Here is a 20960-nt window from a genome sequence, read left to right as displayed (position 1 = left end):
GACCACCCTTGGCCCAGGCCCAAACCTACCTCTAGCTGTGACCCATGCTCCAACCACTAGGCCTGATTATTGGAAGCAGTGCCTGACACCTACAGCCAGGTGAGTACTCTATCTGCTAGGCTAAAAGTTATGACGGATGCCCTCCTTCTCTAGCTGTTTTCTGTGGAGCGAGATGGCCTCTGAGCATATCTACCAGATTGGGCCCCAAATGTGACATAGGCAAAGGAGCATCTATTCTTCCCTGGTTTGTGGATCACAACTGGGGTTTAGGAGTTGGGGCATCTAGAGTGAGGCCATAGTGCATATGCCCAAAGTCAGAAAAATAGGCACAGAGGGCACTTTTATTTCAAACCTTACTCACTGAGTGAGTTTAGGCACATGCAGGATTAGGCAGTAGCTCAGCAGGGGTTTTGTGAATGCCAACGGGGCCTAAAATGGGATTTAGATTACTAAAGTGGCAGTTTGGGGCTAAAATTTGAAAGGATAATGGCAAATCTCAATGTCTTTGTTCATTAATTCAAACTTGCTAGTTCATTAACCAAGATAACTTGACTTCTCAGGAGAACAAATCAAAAGTATCCATACAAAGGAAGTTAAAACACAAAACATGCAAATCCTCATAAGCTAATATTCTGAAAACATGATTTAAAAATAAGGGGAAGGTTGTTATGGTAGCTTATAAAAATATCCCAAACCAGTAAATGTCTAAATGAAACGCACAAAACCTGGTGTTCGCATATGTATTAGACATAGGCCCCTGTGTTCCTTGTTAAGGCAAGGAAAATGCTGGATTGGAGCCTTATGCAACAGGTACTGTGTAATGTATTCTGAGCACTTAGGAGTCACTATTCTAGGTGCAAACAAATATGCATTAATGAATTAAAGCAAGTAAAAACTGAACAAAAATGGTTTTTATTTTTCCAGATGGCATGCTATTTAGACAATTTAAACAAAGCATTTGAACTGTAAAATGAAAGTAGAAAGTTGAAACTTTCAGGAACTAAATTGGTTTCATCAGAATTGCCATGGTAACTGCATTTGTGAGAAACATTGTAGGCAGAGTCAGTATGTATTTGATTCTCTCTCTTAATAACTGATGGATCCAGAGTGAAATGAGAATTTTCCTAAGGAGGGGTGCCTTATCCAGCTCTTTTCCCTGTGCCACTCCCCCATACCCAATTCTGAGTGCTCTCATTCTGCCTTTGCACCCAGCTGCACAATTTCCCTCCTGTGTGCGCACGCACACTCTTTCTCCTCCTCCTTTGTTGCTCCATACCAAGCCCCATGCTTTTCCCCCGCTCCATGCACACTCCCTGCCTGTTGCTCCACACCAAGCCCTGTGCTCTTCCACTCACATTGCCCTGCGCCTAGCCCTGTGATCTCCCTGCCCCACACTCAGACCTGAGCTCGTACCCAGAGAGGCAGTCAGGCTGAAGAGAAGCATCCCCACCAGGGGAGAGGCTAGTTCTGGGAGTCCCAGACCCCATCCTCCTTCTGTCTCTTTACTTCCCCAGGAACTGATAAAAGCCTGGATCCAATCTTCCCATCCTCCTGGGGACTGATGGTTCCTAGTCCACCCCTGCCCACTCCACTTCTCCCTGAGGGCTAGGAGTGCCTGGTTCCCCTGGGTGCCAGGAGGACTGCAAACATGGGGGGAGGCAATGAGGTGCAAAGAGTCGCAGCACCACTCAAATTTGGTTTGGTTCTCCCTATGTTCTAAGAGAGGTGAAGGCAAGTGTGACATTCCCCAAGTGCAACCTGAACTGATGTGTCCCCTCAGCTCTTCAGCCTGGGATGCCTTTTACACTGCTTTGCTAGTGAACAACAAACCCCTCCACGCTCTGCTCACAACTGCCAGCAGGCAAAGTCGCTCTTAGATGAGTATAAGAATGCTGTGCCCAGCCATCCATGTATCACATATAGGACAACACCCACATATCCCTCAGTCCCAGCCTTACCCGCCCCCAAGAAATGTGTCTTGTACCATTCAGTAGCCCACTGGACCATACAAACACATAAATAGCTTATCATTCCTACAATGGGTAATGAATATGCACCAGTCTTCTTGTCTCAAGTGGAGGTTTCCCACACACTTCAATCAAACACACTCGTTTAGATAAACTAATAAAACAAGTGTATTAATTAGAAAAAGACAGATTTTAAGTGATCATAAGTGGTGAGGCATAAAGGTCAGAATTGGTTGCAAAATAAATAAAAGCATAAACATGGGAGCTAATTCTTAAACTTTGCCACGCTAAGTGATCTTGAAAAAAAAACATAAAAAAGGAGGGGGATGGAGTTCCTCACCCGAAAGCCTACAGCAGTCTGTGCTAGCGGGAGAGCCTTCCCCTGGTTCCAAAAGCTTCCTTTGTTCTTTCATGTTTGTAGTTGCTATGAGCAGAGATGGGGGTGAGGGGAAGAGGTAATTTGTGTATTGTGAGTTATCCGTTCTTATACCTTTTCCTCCTCTTTGAGGATTACCCCCAGCTGGGGTGTAGACAAAACAGTCCTGTGTACGTAAGACGCAAAATGTCTTTTAGGTGAATTGAAAATTACTTGCTTACACCTTCTGCGTATATGAAGTTTGAGCAGTCTCAAAGATGACATGTACATTTTTTGTTTACAGTCTCCCCTGGTGGCGAATAGTTGTTTCAGCAGTTAATAGTTTTCTAACAGCTGTGCTCAGTCCTTTGTTGTCTCTGAGGAGCTAGTCTGTGGACATTCCCCAGAATCGCAACATATTTCAATAACACATATAGTAAAATATGATAGCTTTACACACAGTGTTGTTACACATATTTTAACAGGATAATGATGTCCAGCAGATTGAGCTTTGAAATGATACCTCACAATGCATGCTTCATACAAAATATATCATAGCCACATAAAAGTGGTGAACATGGGGTACAGTGTGTCACACTGAGTCAAATTTCCAGCTTGAGTCAGAGACTTAGCGGGGTGAAGGCTGAGTCCCCCAGCCTTCCCTCCCTGCCATTGCATCCCTGGTTGGAGTTATGATTTTGGGTGTCACACAAGAATTCGTTCAAGCTTTCTCAGATTTTTGAATGAATATCAAATGTCTTCAAAAACTATACTAGAGAGTATCTTGTACATTATGTGTTAGGCCTAATAATGCGTGAATACAATGTGCTTCTCTTAGATGAGACAAAAACATTTTGTTTCATTTTGAGTTCAGTTGTGAAGCAGGACTAGATTATGTAGGGCTGATGTCTGCCTTTAGTCAGGATTTATATACCCACACATTTTGCAATTCTGCAGTGCAATGCTGGATGTCTTTCACTATATGTGGGCATGGTTGATGTCATATTTTATATGTAAATTCTTCCAATACTCAACAAAACACACCATGGGAACACCAACTTTAATTTAAAAAAAAGAGAGAACCTCTACACCCCTGATAAATTTAATCCTTGATGTTTTAGACAGCCTGCCTACGAATGTTAAAGGAAATGTCAAGGGCTTTTACAGTTCCTTGCATTCTGTCACAGTGAAGTGAAAAAGCTAAAAGGATTCTCTGATTTATGGTGTGATCCACATCAATAGGCCTAAGTGACAGTCTAGTTACCACTACAGAGAAAACACACAATGTACAGTATGTTGCCTCCTGTTGAGTCCTTAAACTCATTTTCCTTTCAGAAGTAAAATTGCCCCACAGCCTTCAGCAATGATTTCAAATATCACTGAATTATCATCATGCCACTTCCATAAAAGATTCTAGGTTTTGGAGTGAGTGCTTTTATGATTTCACTAAGTTTTACATTTATATGATGTCTCTCGATGACAGGAAACTGAAAAAAGACAAATTGTCAGAACTAGCTACATCAGACCTCAGATTTTGCTTTTCTAAAGGAAGCAAGTTTTTTACACTGGATTATAATGGTATTATAAGTGTTGCTAATAATTAGTTAGTTGACATTTCCATGTAAGACCCTGGGGCCTGATTATTCTGGCAGTTACACACACACCACTCCCATTGACTTCAATGGGAGTTGTATGTGCACAACTGATGAGATAATAGGCTCCTGAGCTTTGGAATGTAATGGATGGACTATTTCAAACTGCATTCGACTGAAACTTCTAAGATTCCCAGTAAATGTAGTGATGTTGCTTAGTTCCATTACAGAACCAGTGAATTGTACCCCACCTTACAACTTAGGCCAAGATTTTCAAATATGGCTAGTTATTTAGGGTAAACAAATTGAGATGCCATCAAGGGGACTGATTTTTCAGCTGATTTTTTGAGTTCTTAATATCTTCTGAAAATTAGGCCCTTTTGAGATGTTTCAAGCCAGGCACTCAAAAACTGAAGCATGCAAAATCACTCATCACTTTTGAAAATTTTGCCCTTAGGGATGCAGCTGATTAGCCTTTTTGTGTTTCTTCTTTCCTCCTCCCTCAATTTGAGAATGGGCAAGGTAAGACTATTCTCTTTTGTAAATATCTTTTGTAAATATCTTTGGCTTCCCCCTCATATTCCATTTAGCAGCAGGAAGACACTAAATGCTATTTTCAGTAGTGCTGGGTGAATTTTTGGGGGGAGTGGGGTGAAAGTTTTATGGTGAAAAATCAGGTTTGGCAACACCAAAACATTTCATGAATTTGTATCAGCTTCACCAAATTATTCATGTAGAAAACCCTCCCCCACAAAAATTCCAAAAAACTCACAATGTTTCTTAAGAAAGTGTCAAAATGAAACATCTAGATTTTTTGGTTTTGAAGTTACTTTTTGTTTTAAATTTGTTAACTATTAAAAAAACAAAACCCTTTATGTGGTTGAAATGTAAATGAAATATTTAGCTGTGAGCCAAATGAATAAAAAAAATTGTTTTTCACCCAACTCTGTACCACACATTTACAGGAAGAACGCTACAGTGGGTTGACCTGTCCTACACCTATTGAATGAAGAAGGTTCATAGGTGGCCCACTCCCTTGACAGTAAGTGTTGAGGCTTGTTTTTTTGGCTCTTTCCCAAAATTAAAATTGCAAGGAGTAAATCAGCTTCTGAATATTCCAGGTGCGGGAAATGTGCTGATTTGCTGCCCTGAAAATGTCTGGTGAGGAAGGGAGTTTCCAGGGCACTGTCATAACTACTGTAAGGGTAAAGTGTGTCAAGAAACAGGACATATTGGGAATTTGGGAGAAAGGATGTCCGGCTGTCTATGACATTCCCAAATCTTTGAGTATTATTTTCATAGCAATGCCTCTTCTCCCTGCCCCGCCTCCAAATAAAACATACAGGTTTGAGCATTCATAATGGAAATTTAATGCAATTCTAATTGCTTGCTGTTAAACACAGTCCATTTACCACAAACACTGCATGTGGGATAGCTCCAGAAAGCATGTATGTGTTTAAATTAATCTGTGAAAGAGGGCTGGAAGCTAGCAGGTGAGCCACTGAGGCATCAATCAGCTTCCTGGAGAAGGATTATTGGGGATGTGCAAGCTAATTGGCTGATCAGGCTGGAAAGCTGGATAAGCCAGTTAGTCCATGAGCTGAGGGGTATAAGGAGGACACAGGAAAGAAGTACAAGGGAGAGAGAGGGAGTAAGCAGGGGTAGCTGAGCCCAATGTATTCAGACCTCTCAAGGATGGGAACCCTCTGTTTCTCCCTGGCCTGGCAGGAAAGGGTTAAAGCACTATATATAATACTGCTGCATGGGATTGTATTGGTGATGGGAATGTAAATAAATCATACGAAGTTGCTACTCAATGGAGAGAGTGTGAGAGGTTTCTGGAGCAGTTGGGGATGAAAGGTGCCCTGTTGAAATTTTCTGCTATGCTAATTCTCTAGCTCAGCAACTTTGAAATTCTGCTGTGTTGGTGCAGTTAAAGTGGTTGGTGGAATGAAATCTGAGAGCCAAGCATGGAGAATTAGGATGTTGAGAGGACAGCTGGGTCTCTATGAGAATGTCTCATGCCAAGTGCTCTGTAGAATGAAAATATAGAAGCACTACTCAAGCCCTATATGTTCTGATATTTGATATCTAAGGAAAATATTATCCCCAAACCTACTGTATCCCAAATATACAAACTTATCATGTTTTCCTCTGTCAATTATCCAGTTGTTGGAGTTTTTCCTTTTCTTTACTCATCCTCACTTTTTCTTCCTCTGATGTTCATCTTCACTTCCTAAGGTAAATTTCTCTATCTCTATATCAAACTGACTTCCTCTTTTGGTCTGGCTTCAGAAAACAGTTTCTCAAAGAAGGAAGAGGAGATTTTTACTGCAATTCTTCCCCCTCTCTGTTTAAGCATGTAAGTAATTGTAAAGAAAATCTTCAAAAATACATCTGGTTTTTATTTCATGTTTTGTCAATATCTAGATAAATAAATGATAAAAAGATACCAATTGGTAGACAGTGATTGGAAGAAAGGAAAATGTGGAAGATTTAAATAGTGATGAAGAACAAAACAGGAAGATAGTTGAGGAGGAAAAGCAAGGTGTAGATGGGGAAAAGAACATGAAGAATGGAGAGGAAAGGGAAAAGTGGAGAAATACAACAGAAGAAAATCACAGATGCTTATATTTAATGGTTTAAGTGAAACACAAGTATTAAGCTTTTTTAAAATTTGAAGGCAAGATGGTATGGCTTAGGGACATGAGCACAAGACTGGGACTCAGGACTACAGCAGAGTCAGTGTCAGAGCTATGTTTAGAACTCAAGGACTCCCATGCAATTGTCAGAATAATCAGACTCCTGACTTCTGATCCCAAACACTTTACTTTCATTCCTCTGAGGCTTTAGGTAACTTACTTACCTTCTCTACCTTCATTTCCCCCTCTGTAAAATTGGGACATTAATTCTTACCTACCTCAATGGAGTGTTGTAAGGATTGATTATTAAATATTTGAAAAGTATTCAAAGTTTAATGTGCTTACTGAAGTGTTTTAAATATTATTAAAAGTTGAGCAACTTATTTTACAAATTATACATACCTGCCTGACCAAACACCCCAACTTGGTTAGGAGACACACACACAGATGCTTCTAGAATTCATAGGAGTCCAAGATTTGCAGGTGTCACCTAATTTTCAAGTTGTTGTATATGCTGACATGGTCTCAGTTTTGGTTTTACAAAACCCTTCAAAATCCTGAGTCTATCACCATCTTGTCTCTTGGTATTTCTTCCTTCCCATGCCCCCAGACACTGTAAACAAGTCTCCAATTTTTCACCATAGAACATCCTTTGTGGAGATCTTAAGTGACAAAACTGCAGCAACACAACCTGTGTGGAACTTGGAAGGAAGAAGACAGATTGCAGAAGGGAAGAGGTTAGAGGAAGCACCAGGATGCCAATCTGTGTGCACAGCAGCTCAGTAAATAGCTTTCTTAATAAAGAGCCAGTTTAGGTTTAGAAACATGGAGTCCTCTCATGTTGTTACGCAGCATGTGGCATATGAAACATGGTGGTAATGGTCAGTCTAGTGCAGGGGTCAGCAGCCTTTCAGAAGTGGTGTGCCAAGTCTTCATTTATTCACTCTAATTTAAGGTTTCGCATGCCAGTAATACATTTTAATGTTTTTAGAAGGTCTCTCTCTATAAGTCTATATTATATAGCTAAACTATTGTTGTATGTAAACAAGGTTTTTAAAATGTTTAAGAAGCTTAATTTAAACTTAAATTAAAATGAAGTTCTTAGTTTAGTGCAGTGGTTCTTAACCTGGGATGCATGCACCCCCTAGGGATGCAAGATGCCTTTTCTGGGGGTGCGAGACATGCAAGATTTTTTTAGAAGGTAAATCATCAAACACAAATTAAGCACAGGCACATAAGTACAACTACTTTGTTTCATCAAACCTATGTATTTATTAACATTATACATTTTTAACGATTACTGTAATATACAAAGTTTTTAAGTTTTCAAGTTTTTAAGCTAATTGTAGTGTAATTTTTGATAAGGGGTGCGAGAACATATTTTGAGAACTCCAGACCATCAGCAGGCTGAGCGGGGCTGGGTGTAGTGTATTAAATTGCTCCCCATAGGAATATGCTACTTACGGTGTACTACTTACAGCTCCCAGTCCTGATGCTCTGAACGGCATGGTAAGGGGACGGGGAACAGGGGTGGTTGGATAGGCTTAGGAGTCCTGGGGGGACTGTCAGGGGTTGGAGGTGTGGATAGGAGTCGGGGCAGTCAGGGGACAGGGAGCAGGGTGGCTTGCATGGGGGTGAGGTCCCGGGGGGCGGATAGGGGTCGGGGGTCCCGGGAGGGGGCGGTCAGGAGACAAGGAGCAGGCGGGCTGGATGGGTGGGGAGTTCTAAGGGGGGGAGTCAGGGGGTAGGGGGTCCCAGGAGGGGGTGGTCAGGGGACAAGGAGCAGGGGTTGGATGGGTGGGGAGTTCGGAGAGGGGAAAGTCAGGGGGCAGGGGGTCCCTGGAGGGGGTGGTCAGGGGACAAGGAGCAGGGGGGGTTGATAGGTCAGGGGTTATGAGGGGGACAGTCAGGGGGTGGGAGGGGGTGGATAGGGGATGGGCTGTTTGGGGAGGCACAGCCTTCCCTACCAGAGGGTGGTGTATTAAATTTCTCCCTGTAGGAATGTACTACTTATGGTGTACTACTTATGGCTGCCAGTCCTGGTGCTCCACAAGTAGCACATTCCTACGGGGAGAAATTTAATACACTACACCTGCGGACAGAACCCCAGATCGGCAGCGAGCTGAGCGGCTCAGCCCGCCGCCAGTCTGGGGTTCTGTCCACCAGGTCCTGCCAGCCAAGGTTCCAGCCACCGGCAATAAAACGCTCCCTGAATTGTGTCTCCTGGTCAGGCATGAATGTGCCATGACAGCATACATGGAACTGTGTTAGGTGTGAAAAGGGCATAGTGATTGACAACAGGAGACTCTACAACCAAATGGAATCTCAACGTGACTTTGGAAAAAGGTTGGAACAGACCTGTTTACCTGACAGGAACTACCTGGTCACAGTAGATTAGCACCTCCCAGAGACTGGAGTAGTCTATCTACCAGACATTCAGGCAAGAAATATGATCAGAAAACTTTAGGCACATTTTGCAAGGTACACCATAACTAAGGCTGAGCATTTGTCACAGGAAGTCATGAATTCCATGATGTTCCAAGACCTCTGTGACTTCTGCAGCAACTGGTGCACCCGGCCAGAGGGCCACCTGAGCAGCTCAGGCAGCCACTGGGCCAGTCGCACAGGCTGCTGCTGGGGCAGTCTCAGGCCACAATGTCCCCCTCCCTCAGCAGCAGCAGGAGTTTGGGTGTGGGAGGGGGTTGGGACACGGGATGGGGTGAGGGCTCTGGACTCAGGTGCTGCTGCAGGGAGAGAGAACTGGGGGAGTCCTCTCTCCCCACTGTAGCCCTGGGGCATCCTGCACCCCAAAGCCCTCATCCCCAGCCCCACCCCAAAGCCTTCACCCCCCCGCACTCAAATCCTCTGCCCCAGCCCTGAGCCCCCTCCCACTATTAATTTTGTTATGTGCACAATATGGAGGTGATGTCACACATCACCTCCACAAGAATGGCCATACTGGGTCAAACCAAAGGTTCATCTAGCCCAGTATCCTGTCTACCAACAGTGACCAATGGCAGGTGTCCCAGAGTGAGTGAACCTAACAGTGATCATGAAGTGATCTCTCTCCTGCCATCCATCTCCACCCTCTGAGACAGAGACACCATTCCTTACCCATCCTGGCTAATAGCCATTAATGGACTTAACCTCCATGAATTTATCTAGCTCTCTTTTAAACCCTGTTATAGTCCTAGCCTTCACAACCTCCTCAGGCAAGGAGTTCCACAGGTTGACTGTGCACTGTGTGAAGAACAACATCCTTTTATTTGTTTTAAACCTGCTGCCAATTAATGTCATTTGGTGGCCCCTAGTTCTTATATTATGGGAACAAGTAAATAACTTTTCCTTATTCACTTTCTCCACACCACTCATGATTTTATATACCTCTATCATATCCCCCCTTAGTCTCCTCTTTTCCAAGATGAAAAGTCCTAGCCTCTTTAATCTCTCCTCATATGGGACCTGTTCCAAAGCCCTAATCATTTTAGTTGCCCTTCTCTGAACCTTTTCTAATGCCAGTATATCTTTTTTGAGATGAGGAGACCACATCTATACGCAATATTCAAGATGTGGGCGAACCATGGATTTATATAAGGGCAATAAGATATTCTCCATCTTATTCTCTATCCCTTTTTTAAATGATTCCTAATTATGTTTGCTTTTTTGACTGCCGCTGCACACTGCATGGACATCTTTAGAGAACTATCCACGATGACTCCAAGATCTTTTTCCTGGTTCGTTGTAGCTAAATTAGCCCCCATCATATTGTATGTATGGTTGAGGTTATTTTTTCCAATGTGCATTACTTTACATTTATCCACATTAAATTTCATTTGCCATTTTGTTGCCCAATCACTTAGTTTTTTGAGATCTTTCTGAAGTTCTTCACAGTCTGCTTTGGTCTTAACTATCTTAAGCAGTTTAGTATCATCTGCAAACTTTGCCACCTCACTGTTTCCCCCTTTCTCCAGATCATTTATGAATAAGTTGAATAGGACTGGTCCTAGGACTGATCCTTGGGGAACACCACTAGTTACCCCCTCCATTCTGAAAATTTACCATTTATTCCTATCCTTTGTTCCCTGTCTTTTAACCAGTTCTCAATCCATGAAAGGATCTTCCCTCTTATCCCATGACAACTTAATGTATGTAAGAGCCTTTGGTGAGGGACCTTGTCAAAGGCTTTCTGGAAATTTAAGTACACTATTTCCACTGGATCCCCCTTGTCCACACATTTGTTGACCCCTTCAAAGAACTCTAATAGATTAGTAAGACACGATTTCCCATGTTGATTTTGCCCAACAATTTATGTTCTTCTATGTGTCTGACAATTTTATTCTTTACTATTGTTTCAACGAATTTGCCCGGTACTGACGTTGGATTTACCGGTCTGTAATTGCTAGGATTACCTCTAGAGCCCTTTTTAAATATTGGCATTACATTAGCTATCTTCCAGTCATTGGGTATAGAAGCTGATTTAAAGGACAGGTTACAAACCATAGTTAATAGTTCCACAATTTCACATTTGAGTTCTTTCAGAACTCTTGGGTGAATGCCATCTGGTCCCGGTGACTTGTTACTGTTAAGTTTATCAATTAATTCTAAAACCTCCTCCATATTGATGCACATAACAAAATTCATTCCACACATGCGTGGGACAAATTAGAGGGAACACGGATTGGGGGGCTCCCTAGAAGTGGCAACATCCCCCTCTAGGATGACCAGATCACCCAGGTCAAATATCGGGACGCGGGGGGGCGGGGCGGGGCGGGGGCAGAGCAAAAAAAAAAAAAAAATCCCCCACCCCCGATTCCTCCTCCCTCCGCAAGTGCTGGAGGGAGGCCCGGGAGACTCAGGGGAGCACAGGGCTGGGGTGAGTGTGAGTCCAGCCTGGCCCCGAGCAGGCAGGACTCAGGCGCGGTATCTGGAGGAGAGTACGGGGTGGCCTGCGGGGCCAGGCAGCGGCTGTTCTCCCACCTGGGCAGCAGGACTCGGAGCAGCCGCTGCTGCAGCTCCCACTGCCGGGAGGAGCGGCCGCTGGCCAAGCTCGGCAGCTGTGGCTCTGGCGCCCACGAACCCCGAGCCCGGCCTGCTGCGGGACCCAGCGCGCTGCTACCCAGCGCCCTGGCCACGCGCGTCTGGGCTGGCTGCCCAGCTGGTGCAATCCTGCGGGCGGCCTCGGAGTGGGGGCAGCAGGCCCCAGCCCCCCGCATCCTGCTCGGGTCCTGCAGGGGAACGAACGGGACTGGGCTGCCGTTGCCTCCGCCACGGGATTGCACCAGCTGGGCAGCCAGCCCAGAGGCAACTGGCCAGGGGCTGAGCGCAGTGTGCGCGCTGCCCTGCAGCAGGCCCGGGCTCGGGGGGTTCGGGCCCGGGCACCAAAGCCGCAGCCGCCGAGCGCCACGTGCTTGGCCATTTCCTTCCCCCGCAGCAGTGGGAGCTGCAGCAGCGGCTGCTCCCGAGTCCCCTGCCCAGGTGGGGAGAACAGCCGCCACCTAGCCCCACGGGCCGCCCCCCTACTCTCCCTCCAGGTACCGCGCCCGAGTCCTGCCTGCTCGGGGCCAGGCCAGACTCACACTCACCCCGGCCCCGCACTCCCCTGAGTCTCCTGGGCATGGCATGCTTGGAAAGAGGCGGGGATTTGGGGAGGGAGACAATGGGGCAGTGAGGGGGCGAGGATTTGGGGAAGGATCCAATGGGGGAAGGAGGGGGCGGAGTCGGGGCAGGGGAGGGCGCGAGCCCTTCGGGCTCCGGAGCCTTTGCTTGTTTATCCAGTGTCCCGACCTAACATTGGTCGGGACGCGGGACAAACAAGCAAATATCGGGACAGTCCCGATAAAATCGGGACGTCTGGTCACCCTATCCGCCTCCCTCAGCTCCTATGCAGAGGCATGGCCAGGCAGCTCTGCGTGCTCCCATTGGCCAGGTCCAACTATCAAATAGCCACACAAAGAAATGGCAAAAGGCAACAATCCAAACTGAAGTTGGACACAGGTCATATAAGGTAGCTAAGCTACATTCTCCAGACACAGGTGGATAGGGAACTGAGGACAATGGTGTACTACTGGCAGACAGCTGATATACTCAGACAAGACCAGGAGGACTTAGAAAAACCCTCAGCCATCATTTGGCCTGATGTAGGAGAGTCAGAAAAAAATGTGGCTCAAGAGCAATAAAGAGAACCAACAGGATGCCATCCAACAGAATGAAGACAGCAACAGGGTGGATGCAAGTTCCCCACCATTAGCCATAACACAAACAAGAAGAGACTGATTCAAAGACCAGCATATTTGAAAGACTGTGAGACCTAGCAGACAGCAAGGGGCTGGCACTAAAGTCATGTCCCTACAGTGGGCACGTCACCAAATGTTTGCATAAAAAAATACAATAATTGTTGAAAGGAAAGATATAGCAACCAGCATAGAAGTTGGAGGGAGCAGCGCAGACTGTAGCAGGGAAGATTTGGAGGATGCACCAGGGAGCTTGTCTGTGTGCACCTGGCTTGAATGCTAACTGCAGTTGCCGATCCCTGAGTTATAGAGATGCTACAACTTTTGGAATGCGGCCCATCAGGGAAATCTGCTGGCGTGCCGGGACGTTTGTTTACCTGCAGCATCTGCAGGTTTGGCCGATTGCAGCTCCCACTGACTGCGGTTCGCTGTTCCAGGCCAACAGGGGCTGCGGGAAGCGGTGGCCAGCACATCCTCAGGCCTGGAACGGTAAACACAGCTAGTAGGGGCTGCAGTCAGTCAAACCTGTGGATGCTGCAAGTAAACAAACCATCCCAACCCGCCAGTGGATTTCCCTGATGGGCTGTGTGCCAAAGGTTGCCAAATCCCTGCTATAACTAGTTCTCTTAATAAAGAACTGGTTTAGTTTTAGAAACGTTGTTATCCAGCACATGGTAAATTAAACAGAAGGTTTCACTTTATCATCAAGAATTTAAAACTTGCTTTCCAGAGAGGCTTGCATTTTATGTTTTAAAGCTTCCAACAGTTCTTTAATGGACAGCACTCCTGCTGTGGAAGTGGCGGGGAGGATCAGTACTTCCTGCAATAACTGTGCTCACACTTCATTTTTAGCATATATATCTATATCTATCCATATCTATGTATAATGTATGTTGCTTAGGTCTTCCTCATAATCTGACAATTCTGGCAGGTCACAGTACTGATATCAGCTATTTAATAGAAACAATGTTGAAATAGGTTTCAGAGTAGCAGCTGTGTTAGTCTGTATCCGCAAAAAAAACAGGAGTACTTGTGGCACCTTAAAGACTAATAAATAAATAAATAAATTTGTTAGTCTTTAAGGTGCCACAAGTACTCCTGTTTTTTTTAATGTTGAAATAGGGGAGGCAAGCCTGCTGCATCCCCAACCACAAGACAACTCTGGAAACCTCCCCAGCCAAATATTTTCCACAGGTGCATGCTGCAGTGGAAGGGCCTGTCCTGTTTGCTACAGCATGAGCCAAAGCGTGTGGCAGGATCAACAAGCCTCTGCTTACACCGCCGTGCATTTGCCTGGCTGCGCTGGCCAGGAGCCAGCTGGCTGCAGCCGGTTTCCTGTTGGGGGGAACTGTGGGGCCGGCCGGCCCCAGGAGGCAGCTGAAGGTGGGGGCTGCCCTTTGGCCCCACCTTGTGCTGAGGGGCTCCTCTCCCGCTACCGCGCAGCGCCAGCACCCGCGCCGCAGTACTGGTCACGTGAGCGAGGAAAGCCGGTTCACCAACCCCGCGGCCCCACCCCTCTGGAGGGCACGTGTCACGCGCACGTAACGAGCGCGTCCCTGCAGCCGCGTCCGTGGCTAGTTCAAACTGGGAGCGCTGAAAACTTGCGGTAAGTGGCGCCGCGCGGCGGGCGGGGATGAGGGCGAAGAAAGTGACGGCAGGCGGGAGGGATCAGAACACGGAGCCGCCAGCGACGCGCATAGCGCGTGTGGGGGATGGGGTCAGGAAGCCGGCCGGGAGGGGGCTGTTTTCCCCTTTAGATGCGGGGCGGAGTCCCCGAGGGGGCTTTCGGGTGGGTACAGTCGGTGGGGGAAGGGCCCCAAGAGGGAGGGAGGAGGCCGCGAGGTGCATGGCGCTGCGGCTATAGTAATAACCCGGGAAAAGCTGCTCCCTCCTCAGCTGCGCTCGCCCCGGCCCTCGCCCCTAGGCACTAGCAAGCGCCTTGAAATAACAGCCGCAGCGTCACGCGTACAAGTTACTGGCAGCGGGGAAGGGGAGCGGACCGAGGGCGGCGCTTAGAAGGTGACCTGAGAATAAATTGTCTTGACAAACGGTTTTATGATGTGATTTCCCACCTACACGCCACGGGAGAACTTTCTGAAGGACCGAGTCCAACCAGAGGAAAACTGGCCTCTTCTCCTGTACAGCCTGTTAGAAAGTGTAGTCTGCCGCGAACATTGGGAGAGCGCGGCCTGTCTGGTCTGGAGACACCTTCGGGAAGAGGCGAGTCTTGCAAAGTGTACCACTGCAGGTGGCGAGACTCAGCTCATCCTAATCACTGGCTGAACACAGGTGCTACAGTGCATCATACAGTAGCGGTCGGCGTGGCATGTTGCCTGTGATCTTTGATATACTGCAGTGGTTCTCAAACTTGTGTACTGGTGACCCCTTTCCTACAGCGAGCATCTAAGTGCCAACCCCTTTATAAATTAAAAACACTTTAAAATATGTTTAACACCATTATAAATGCTGGAGGCAAAGCAGGGTTTAGAGTGGAGGCTGACAGCTTGCGATCTCCCACATAACCTCATGACCCCTTGAGGAGTCATGACCCCCCAGTTTGAGAGCCCCTGGTATACTGCTCTTGTTTGAGAGTACATTTTTGTGCAGGTCCTCTCCTGCTTTCCGGACAGCATGTTGTGTTGTTGCTGCAGCCTGTTGGAGTATACGGCCAATTCATAGGAAGTCCTGTAAGTGGGATTTTTAAGAATACATCCCAAAGAGTACAAAACCCTGGGAGAACTTCAGAATTGTTCTATATACTTAAAAACAACCCTGCCACTAATCTGATGCCCCCTCCTTGCTGACAGGAGCAAGTCTCTAGTAGCTGTTATGTCACAGCAGGACCCCTCCCATCCTTTGAGTTTCTCTGCCACTTACTCTGTTAGGATTCCTTCTTCGTGTTTGACTTCTCTCTCTCAAAAAAAAAATCAAGTAAGTGTTTAAAGCCAGAGTTGGAGGAGAAAGGAAGAAACAGCAAGCAAGAGACCAGATGCTGTCATGTTGAGGTATCCTGCTCTCTCTGTTTGCTGTGGTTCAGTGAGACATTGATTAGAGCAGTGGAGTCTGACAGAACGGTTGCCACCTGTAGAGGAGGCAGCATTAAGAATACCCACCATTGGAGGAACAATACAGAAATAGCATTATTTTAATTGGAAAATGGCCTTCATGGTGGGGATGTTTTAACAAGGGGCTCCTGTGACTCTTCCCCAACAAATTATGTTCATCTATGTGTCTGACAATTTTGTTTCAGCCAGTTTGCCTGGTACTGAAGTCACGCTTACTGGCCTGCAATTGCTGAGAGACCTTTTTAAAAATGGACATCAAAATAGCTATCCTTCAGTCATTTGGTACAGAAGCTGATTTAAATGATAAGTTACAGACTACAGTTAGTAGTTCTGCAGTTTCACATTTGAGCTCCTTCAGAACTCTTGGTGAATACCATCTGGTTCTGGTGACTTATTACAGTTTGTTCCAAAACCTACTCTACTGACACCTCAGTCTGGGACAGTTCCTAAGAGTTGTCACCTAAAAAGAATGGCTCAGATTTGGGAATCTCCCTCACATCTTCAGCTGTGAAGACAGATGCAAAGAATTCATTTAGATTCTCCACAGTGGCCTTATCATCCTTGAGTGCTCATTTAGCATCTTGATCATCCAGTGGCTCCACTTGATGTTTAGCAGGCTTCCTGCTTCGGATGTACTTAAAATTCTTTTTGCTATTACTTTTTGAGTCTTCGGCTAGCAGTTCTTCAAATCCTTTTTTGGCCTTCCTAATTATATTTTTAGACCTCATTTGCTAGAGTTTATGCTTCTTTCTACTTTCCTCACTAGGATTTAACTTCCACTTTTGAAAGGATGCCTTTTTGCCTCTCACTGCTTTTACTTTGTTTAGCCATGGTGGCACTTTTTTGGTTCTCTTACTATGTTTTTTAATTTAGGGTATACATTTAAGTTGAGCCTCTGTTATGGTGTCTTTAAAAGTTTCCATGCAGCTTGTAGGGATTTCACTTTTTGTGCTGTACCTTTTAATTTCTGTTTAACTAACCTCCTCTTTTTGTGTAGTTCCCCTTTCTGAAACTAAATGCTACAGAGTTGGGCAGCTATAGTATTTTCCATTTTATTGATTTTTTTATTTTAATATTCTCTCTAACTTCTTTGAGCATTTCACAGTCACTATCGCCATCCTGGTCAGGTGATCATTAATATATCCCGATTGCTATATTTTTATTATTCCAGTGTGGAATTACTATCCATAGGGATTCTATGGTACAATTTGATTCATTTAAGATTTTTACTTCATTTGAGTCTATGCTTTCTTTCAGAGATAGTGCCACTCCCCCACCAGCATGACCTGTTCTGTCCTTCCGATATATTTGGTACCCTGTATTATTATGTCCCATTGATTATCCTCATTCCACCAAGTTTATGAGATGCCTATTATATCAATATATTCATTTAATATGAAGCACTCTAGTTCACCCATCTTATTATTATTTCCTTGAGAATTTCATTCAAACTTAGACCCTTTGTTTCTGGAGGATCCATGTAGGTGCATGTAATGACTTTCTTCAGTCCTTTTATTGTTGCCTGTGACAAAGTTTCAAAGCATCCTTCTTTTGCTACTGCAATAACAAAGCACACAAGGGGGCAGATCCTCAGCTGCTCTATATATTGTAATAGGCCTGTGACAGTTTACATGAGTTGAGGGCCAGTCCCTAGATGTAGTGGTGGCATAAATTATTCATAATTTTTTGTTTCCTCTGCAGTAAATTTTACAAATGTAACATTGTACAGTTAGAATGTAAAAAGAAAAATAGCAATTAGACTTTGAATAAAAGAGGCTTGCAAAATAAGAAAAGAAGAAACCTCACAGGGATTTTCAGAATAAAATAGCCAGAATGACTGATATGAGAGGCTTTGGAATTAGCTTTGCTGCTCCAGCCTGCATCCAACATCTGTAATTCGTTAAAACTAAACAACGTAACTACTACCGTTATTATCAGATTTTCAATCTTTTAAGTTATTTTACTCAATTTTTAAATGTTAAATCCATTGCTCATAATTTTTACATGGTTATTTAAAGAAATTTACAATATTCTGTTGGAGAAATGACTACATATTATATGCAGAAGTGAGAAATATCCAGTTCTATATTAAGCATTGTATAGTATATAGACTAGGGGTTCTCAAACTGGGGGTTGTGACCCCTCAAGGTTATTACATGGGGGGTCATGAGCTGTCAGCCTTTGCAACCAGCATTTATAATGGTGTTAAATATATAAAAAAGTGTTTTTAATTTATAAGGGGGGGGGGGAGGGTCGCATTGAGAGGCTTGCTATGTGAAAGGGGTCACCAGTACAAAAGTTTGAGAACTAGTGATATAAACAGTTATGAAAAAAATATTAAACTCTTCATATTCAAATTGTCTTTTAATGATAAAACTAGTAGCTAGCTCCTTTGTTCTGAGCATAATTGGAATTTTGATTTGGGATGTTTGGTAAGGACCCTGGAGTTAATGTGCAAGAGGCTTCAATTGGTTTCTGAAATATCCATATCTTCTAGTTTGCCTTTGGTTCAACAGTGGGTTTTCATCTTAAAAAAGATATTTCAATATGTCAGATGGACAGCATTGCATTATAAGATCCTTCAGGACCTATTAAGCATAGTGAAAATTCTAATTAGTGTCTGAAGACTACATTTTCCCTACTAACTGATGTTATTTATAGAGGCTGTTTTGACACCCCCCCCTTTTTTTTTTTAAACTTGGCAGGCTGAGTCTTTAGTTTCTAAGCAATTGCTTCCTTTGTTTTGAGGATACATTTATCATAATTGGAAAGAACTAAATTAATTGATAATATTTATTTACACGGGATACATATTAGGAATTATAATGATTAGATAAATTGAACAATGAAAACTTCCTGTTAATTAGTTATCAAACAGCTTCATTTCAGTCATTGTAGAGTAGAATATTCTTGGATGTACAGACATGTATTTCTTTGTTTTACAATTGGTTTATTTTTAAAAAAGACTCTGTACCATCAGTTGAGAATACAGCCGATTTGAATAGATTGGCATACACGTTAGAGGAGCTAAAATATTTGGAAAATTGTGTAGTTCTAACAGTTATATATGTTTCCACAAAAAAATGCACAAAATTCTGTCATCTGCATCAAGAAGATCAAATACTCTTAGCTGGAATCTCACTGATCTGTTATGCTGATTCTTTGATATGAAGGAGAATACAACATCTCCCATGTTATGAAGTAGGATAATGTATCTTGCTTTGTGAAAGTAATGCTTGCTGTCCATCTAACATATTTACAATTTACAAATAATCAATGGCTCTTTGCTTTTGCCTTCTTTCTAATGTCAGTGACATAACTTCTGGACTCTTTAAATTCTGTTATATGTTTTTCTGCAAAGTTAGTATCATACATTTCCTAAAGAATAGTTACTACTAATTATTAGACTTGAGCAAGGTACATTTATCCTTCAATGTCAGGAAATGGTTATGGCAACTGGCAAAGCATGCGTCTTGCCATGAATATCAGATTCAAAATCAATATGGCAGCAAATACCGCTATGCAGAATGCACTGCGGTTGCTATTGCAGTCTCACAGTGCCCTCTAATGTTCAAGGGTAAAATTTAATGAGTCACAGTAAAGGAAATATTAAAAAAAAAAAAAAATCAAAATTTGATACAATCTTATGACTTAAGAAACTAATCTGCAGAAACACTGAGTTCCATAGTATGGCAGTCAATTTGGCATCATTAGCATAAGTAATAATTTGTACCTTGATATCTTGTTGCATGGTGCATGAAAAATATGTTTTAGTGAGTTTGTTCTGATTCTGTCTTTAGTCTTCTATATTCCTCAAGTTTATCCCATTGTAAAATGTTGGTAAAAAGTATTTAAAAAACCCCAACTCCTTCATTACAGAGGTTCTGGGAGGACTAGTTAATTTTTGTAAACTGCTTTGAAAATGGAAAGTGCCATCTAACTTAAGCATCATTCATTGTTTTCTTCCTTTGGTACAATTTTTAAAATAAATGTAACAACATTTACTAAGTTATTAAATTATCATAAACATTGATCCCAGTAGGCCACTTGTACAGGAGAGAGGCTTGCGTTAATCTTCTCAGATATTAATTGTCCATAAACCCAGGAGAATTCAGAAACTTCCCATCTCTCTCATGTTATGCTAAGATTTGTTCCTTGTTGCAAAATGTGCTGGAAAAGTCTGTTTTGGAGATTTTCATGTTTTGAGATGGCAGTCTTTCATTTTCTCTTTAACAAGGATTATTTATGCTTCATGAATATTTACTTATTTTTATTTAAGCAAAGGTAAATGGGAAGTATTCACTATTTGGCTTTTGTTTCATTTTGAGTTTGCCTAAATTTGAGTAATGGCGAATTGTGTGACAATGCTGAATTTTTGGAGTCTACTTGGAGGGGGGGCAGGAGAAGTGTTTTACAGGGGAAGTAGAGTCATGTAAAGAGTGGATAGAAATCAAAGGTTTGTTATATGCATTAATGTAAATATATTTTAAAAGTTAATGTATTGAGATGCAACATATCATTTACAATGTCTATCTGAAGCCAAAACACAACAGCTGCTGGCATTTACAGTGGGGCACTTCACATTCATTTGCCCAATTGTTAACCTATTTTGTATGTTTTGAATCAACTTAAAGGATGACATTAAAACAATCAAATCAAGTGTAATAGGACATACCTGCCATGCTGTTCATCTAAACCTGTTCTAAAACTGAAGTAACTTAAAGTGATGTCTATGAATGCATTCATTAACTACACAGAGATTTATCTTACTCTATCTTTAAAGCTATACATTTTTCTATATTTTGGAAATAGATCTCAGCTTAGTCCAAAATATTCTAACCTGGAGCCTGAGAAAGCTAAACTTTGCTTGGCCAGTAAGTGTGCATGCACAGGACATTAATTCTTTGACTTGCATGGAAAGCTGAAATTGATTATTTTTAAAAAAAGAGATAATATATAAAAATATCCTGCTAATATACATAGCTCATTTTTCATGGCTCAGTGGTTGCAGAAAATTAGTTGATTTGCTATGCTTTTTCTTCCTGGCATGTATGTGTGCTTGGGAATGGTTTGCTGTGCTTAAAACACCGAGTACCTCAGCTTAGAATA

At 43.4% G+C, this 20960-nt stretch overlaps 1 protein-coding gene across 11 annotated transcripts in view; it reads left to right on the top strand.

Moving 5' to 3' along the window:
- Positions 1 to 80: 80 nt before the first annotated feature.
- IMMP2L (inner mitochondrial membrane peptidase subunit 2) overlaps positions 81 to 20960 on the top strand; it is an 866964-nt gene continuing 846084 nt past the window's right edge. For 5 of the 11 annotated variants that reach the window (XM_039520118.1, XM_039520124.1, XM_039520127.1 and 2 more), the window contains exon 1: positions 14263 to 14392. The gene's annotated coding sequence lies outside the window, so the exon portion shown is untranslated. Of the gene's footprint in view, positions 100 to 14262; positions 14393 to 14525; positions 14576 to 14675; positions 15007 to 20960 lie in introns of those variants that run through there. The other 6 variants (XM_039520116.1, XM_039520115.1, XM_039520123.1 and 3 more) reach the window with 5 other exon arrangements.

The sequence above is a fragment of the Mauremys reevesii genome, linkage group 1 (genome assembly GCF_016161935.1).
Source record: "Mauremys reevesii isolate NIE-2019 linkage group 1, ASM1616193v1, whole genome shotgun sequence".
NCBI lineage: Eukaryota > Metazoa > Chordata > Testudines > Geoemydidae > Mauremys > Mauremys reevesii.
Note: the sequence above shows the minus strand (reverse complement) of the source record. Positions and strands in the feature narration are given on the sequence as shown.